The sequence below is a fragment of the Arthrobotrys flagrans genome (assembly GCF_004000055.1).
Source record: "Arthrobotrys flagrans strain CBS H-5679 chromosome Unknown unitig_1, whole genome shotgun sequence".
Taxonomy (NCBI): domain Eukaryota; kingdom Fungi; phylum Ascomycota; class Orbiliomycetes; order Orbiliales; family Orbiliaceae; genus Arthrobotrys; species Arthrobotrys flagrans.
In genome coordinates this window covers 475,815-481,814 of record NW_027137556.1, presented here as the reverse complement: position 1 = coordinate 481,814, position 6,000 = coordinate 475,815, and positions in this window count along the sequence as shown.

Sequence of the window (6,000 nt, the reverse complement as noted above, 5' to 3'; positions counted from 1 at the left end):
CCGTGCGAAGTTGATGTACCTATATTTTTGGCCAGAAGCGCTGAGATTAGACACGTACACAAATCAAATAGATATATAAAATAATGATAGCTTACGTATGATTTCGGTGGAAACCTGAGGTAGCAAGCCATTGTCCCCTAACATATTTCCCCAACTTTTCAGCTTCTTTATCTAAAGCTTTGTCATCGTACCATCCCAACACAAGCGCCTGGAAGTTAACGTCTCGATGAGGGTAGGCTGTAGAGGTCCTGTCGATAGCTCGAGCCGTTACATAAGAATAACACTCGACCAGCACAGCACTTCCCCCGACTTTATCGATCCCATTTTTATTTAGGAACTGAACGTAGGCATTCCAAATATTCTTGAAAACCTTGGGATCTAGCTTCTTCAACCTCGTACTATATGCCGGTTTGCGACTACCCTTTTCACAGAAAAAGTCACCGCTGGTGTTCAAATCGTTCCAAGCAATTGTTCCTGTGGTGTCTGCGATAAATTCGAGATCTAATATAGGCTTAAAGGCCTTTCTTGCATCATCGACTTAGCCAGCATAGAATGGATTGACAATGATCACGGGTTTCCCAGAAGCTGGGTCGACCATAAAGTAGAAATGAACCGACATGGCCTTCTGGAAGACGAGCTTGTCGATAGTTTTGGTGACAGTTTCAACTTGGTCGCCAGTAAACACGAGATTTCCGCTCCAATGGGTACCGTTGTTAATTCATGGGTGCGCCGACGTAAGAATTCACAATACCGAAGTTGTGTCCTGCACCCCGAAGAGCCCACTATAAATCGCCGCTGCTAGCTGATGCAGTAATTGTGTTTCCGTCTGCTGTGACAAGATCCAAGGAAAGCAGGTTGTCAATTGCCAGGCCATACTCTCCCATCAAACGCCTTGGAAATATCGTATTGTTTATATCAGTATTTATGGCCCGAGGGCCGTGTAGGTTTGAATTTGAAGGCTACTACGTACCCAATCCTCCTCCAAGCATGAAGCCAATGCCAACACAATCGCATCCTCCAGATACAACATGCAGCTGGTTTTTATAAACCTCGTCGACAATTTCTTTGATTATTGCACCTCCACCAATCCTAGCTGTCTTTTTGGCCTTATCAACTTTCACAGTGTTTAAAGCTCGCATGTTGATGATAACGTCTCCTTTGTCTAGGGTCCAAGTGTTCGCCCAGCCGTGGCCGCTTGTCTGGGCCAGGAACCCAAGCCGGTTCTCATTGCAGTATTTGACCTGACTCTGTTAGACCTACCTCCGAAGTAGAACATCATTTTATAACCTCAAAAGAACTCACTTTTTCTGCGACATCTTTTTCTGAGCCAACATTAACAACTATTTGTGCGCGAGGCGCTTCATATCGTGACCACCTTGGTGCACCAGAGGAAGACAACACAATACTGGCACCAGCTGATAGTTTCGGCCCCAACTCCTGTATGCCTGGGGCTATGGTGGTTGAGACCGCGGCCGCAATTGAAAAGGCTAATGCTGTAGATATTAAAAGGCGCGTCTTGGCGTGGGAAAGGAGACTGACTTGATCGATGTTCTGCTTGGTTCAAGATTAGTTTTATACACCGGAATATCCGGAATACAGGTCTTTATATATTGATGTCTAGTGTGTTAAGGTAACTGAAGTTGCATGTCAGCCCAACAAGATAGCGAATTCGAAATCGTAGTCAATCTGGTTCGTGAGGCCTTGCTGCTAAATCTATCGAGGCCAGCGGAGGAAAATAATGATGTAAAAGAGAACCATTCCACTTTGTAGATGCTGAAACTTAATTCATGAGTTCAGCTGAACATTGGCAACAGGTTATTCCTTGTAACTTGTTCCCCTTTGGTTAACCATTCCGACTAATCAATAGAAAAATGTCAGATCGAACTAGCGGGGTGGCTGGAACTTCTCATCCAACTTCGATTCATGATCAGTATTATTTTGACAGCGAATATCCATTTTAGCCAGAAGAGTCGTGCAACCTGTTATATTATGGGATCTCTGTGCCTATTGTGGTAATAAATAACTCCGTCAAGGAGCCGGTGTCTGTTACACCTTTCGCGATACAATTTCCTAGGACTCTAATCTCTACTGAACCCATGCATCATGAGAAGTCGAGAAGATTGGAAAACGTGGCGTACTACAGAAGTAGAAACATTTTGAAGTTCGACATTCAGCTTCTGGAACTGAAAGGTTAGCTTCGGTTGCATAGAACCGACTCGGCTAGTGTCGCAGTGGGCTGATGTTACGATGAGATCTATGCCGTCTTTTGGAAAACAGATCCTGAAGACTTGAAGCTTGTGCGCTAGTTCGGTACTTGGCATGGCTTAGGGACTCTTCTGTAAACCTTTTCAATTTCACTACATACAGACCTTCAAACTAAGCTCTACACAGCCCACAACTGTGTAACAAGTGAAAGTTTATGGGATCTATGCATCGTGCAAAGTCAGTAATGACGCGTACCAGGGCTCATTTACCAAAATTCAGCCGAATGATATTAGATTCTTATACCAGTTTAATAAGCTTATGGGGAACAGTTTTATTTTGTTGACTTTTCGGTTCTAGGTTGACAATGGAGAGCAAAACCTCAGCAGTCGCGCTAGTCGGAATTAGTATACAGATTGGTTATAAATTGTAGGAATCATGAGGGATTGTATTGCTCTGGCATCAAGTTGAATTCTTTTTTTTTTCCTGGTCAGATCGATTAGATGGTCTTAATATCACGGGAAGATACACTAGCAAAGTTAATCATTTCTAGCAGTTTGCAAATATTAAGGGCCATACTCCATATTCGATCAGACCTGCAACTTAATCAGTTCCTTTGACATGCAACTAGTTCGGGTAGTCTCGAGGCCAACCGCCAACACAGATCGGGCCGCAAAAAAACCGGGAATTTCTAGAACAAAACGGGTCGAATCTAGGGCAGCGCTAGACCCAAATACGGGTGAGCTTGCGAGACCCTGGTGGGTCACACCCGAGCTCGTCAGCCGTTTCCTGGTTACACTATCGTCCTCAATCGGCAGTGATCAAGAGAAGGGAGTAAATGTATTCCCGGGGATCGAACTTTCAGCGAACAGGATTGCGGAACGGGTAGCAGGAAGGGTGTAAAGGAGCGTCCCTGTTGAAGTGTAAATGTTGAAAGTTGTAAGCTTCCGGCCCGAATGTTAACCCCTCTTCCTGCAAAATATTTTCTCTTATATCTATCTAGTGTAGCCGTTGGTGAAATACATTTATAATTTTTTCTATATTTTTGAATTAGCAATTATACAAGAGTTCATCCTGCATTTTGTAGATATATTTAATGGTCTATAATGGCGCTGGAATGGGCCTAAATTCTCAAGTTAGTTCCGTGAAGTTGTAGTACTAGTAGCAAAGCTAACTGGCAAACCAGTCGTTAAATCATTACCCGACTAAATACTCTACCTAAAAGACAAATACCTCCCCACAAAATTAAATACCAAGTAAGTCAATAGATTATGCATACCTTCATAGGGTTATAACTTAACATGTTAACATCCGCTCCGTATCCGTAGCCCGTAGCTGCCGCCTCGAGTTAGAATGCAATTGGGTTAGTGACCAAACCAGTGCGTTTGTATGTGGGCTAAGTTGGTTTAGTTACCCCGGTTTACTAAGATCAAAGATAGAAATAGTATTTAGGCTTTTGGCTTAATAGATCTGGATATTCGAGTTCAATCTCAAGAAAACTTAATCCCAACACTTTGGAAGGCACATTTCAGCGGAACTGTTATATACCGAACATAGGACTTACTACCCTCAAGCCAACACGTGGGCGGGATAGGCTGGAATTGTAGGTGGGACAATTAATACGGAAAATGGATGGGCAGTCCGATTTTCTGGGCCTGCCGGAGATTGGGTTAAAGAGGCAGCTTGTATGTGACACTTACTTGGCTTTTTCTTGTGGTCACGATTCCCACCGAACCTTTATCAATCCCGTGGTATTGGCGACAAGCTATTCTCTTGGCTCGCAACATACAGTAGGATCCATGGCTTCCTTGGTCGAGCGACATATTGATACACGGGAGCTGTGATTTTCTTGGCCTCGGTTCTCGAGGTTTCAGACTGTTGCCTTGAAGCCCAAACAACAGTTATTCCTCAAGGCTTCTAAAGAGCCCCAGGAGTCTCAAGTTATGCAGGTTGGTTGGATGACGTTTGAACAAGCTTTTCGTCTGAAATCTTGTCAAATACTGGGGATTAGAGTGTGCCTATTCTGAAAACCCTTAGCATTCCAACATCTTGATCTCTAGGTATCAAATTGATTACTAATGCCATAGAAGCACACTAGCTAGTTTATGATAGACTCCGTAGACAAGAATACCAATACTATTAATTCGTCACTAACACCGGGATATCCTTTAACCACAACTATGGTTTGCCCAGAGGTCTAGGTAAGTATAGGAACTTCGAACATTTGTCACAAAAGTCTGTTATATCCAGGCTTCCAAGATCTGCCCTGGCCCAGCTATCCAAGGCTAAAGCTGGGCGCGGTATTTGCGAAAATTGATATCACACAGAACTTTTAGGAGATAGCGAATCTCAAAACCGAAGTTGACATTCAGCTTGGTATGCAACTCCCTTTGATAAAGCATAAGCCTTCCACAACCTTCTCTCTCTGGATAGGGAAGTTGGACACTATTTTTAAGAACCCATCCTTGCAGATAGTTTGTCTGTGTTGCATATGCCGCAAAAAAAAAATGTTTCTTTTTTTTTTTTCGAATTCCTACCTTGATATTCAGGTGAAATATTTGACCATTGGCGGTCTAGAAGTCGGCCGGACTGTTAGACAAAACTGTCATATCTATGCGAGAATTGTGAGGCCGAGCAAATGACTCTAATTTAATATGATGTCGTGTGCCAGAATTGAGTATCGCGGAACAACAAGGGCCTTGCACCATAACTTAAGTTCTCAATAGAATACATATTCGTAGGCGTATGGAACATGCGAACAGAAATTGCAAAGTTTGCAAAACCCATTACCACTTGCCCTAAAACGGAGAAGGGGGCTAATGAAATCTTACGATGCCGAGAAGTACTAATGCCCAACCGATTTTGTTCGATATCACCGAACATGAAATCGGGAGTTTCTACGATGAAGCCTGTCTTGGCTCAAGCCGCTGTTTCTAACCCAGACTTGCATTTCGAGATTTGCGGCAGCGCAACGATTGGTTATTTTCCGAGAGCTAGGGTCCCGATATGGACCTGAAAGGCAGGGGTGTTGCAGCTGCCTGATTTCATGCCACTATGTTCCCTTCCTGCCGCCTAAAGGTAGAGAAGAGGATGAAGTCGGATTAAGCAATTCGAAGCAGAAATAGTCCAGCATTGGCATCATTCTCGAACCCGTTTTCAAGACTGGCAATAGGTCGCATGCTCAACTGATAGCACTTTGAGCTAGTTCCCTACAAAGTTCAAGATCAAACATCACCGCTCCCCAATCACGGACCCAAAGTCAATACTTGCAGCCATGCAGGGTACCAAATTTCGGTTTCCAGAAATCTACGGTTTTCCATGCAGCGTGTTTCCTCAACTCATGTCGTATATGGTGTACCAAAGTTTCGAGAAATGAAGAAAATGAAGCCTTTCGGCTGTAAATGTACGACCGCAAGCGAGACAATGCAAGCAGGTATTCGAGATCCCCTGGAAGCTCATGAATTTGGAAGGTTGCGAAATGATGACCGTATCTTCGGGCGCGCCATTGGGGACAGGATGTTGCATGTTGTACGAACCCAAGCATCAAGGGCTGCCTTCCGGACGATCTATCTCCTAGGTTGGTGGTAAGGAATTACTCTCGATTCTGCGTGTGATGGGGATTAAAAGGAGCCGAGGACCCGCCTTCCATGATATCTGAACTCTCATCTTCCTCATAAAGCAGTCGCTTGTCGACACTATTATACCTTCATACTCTATTTCTTTCTTTTCTTTCATTACTCTTAGGCGTGGGTTTGTGGAATTTATATTTTTATCTTTCCAACTTCAAAACGTTTAAAG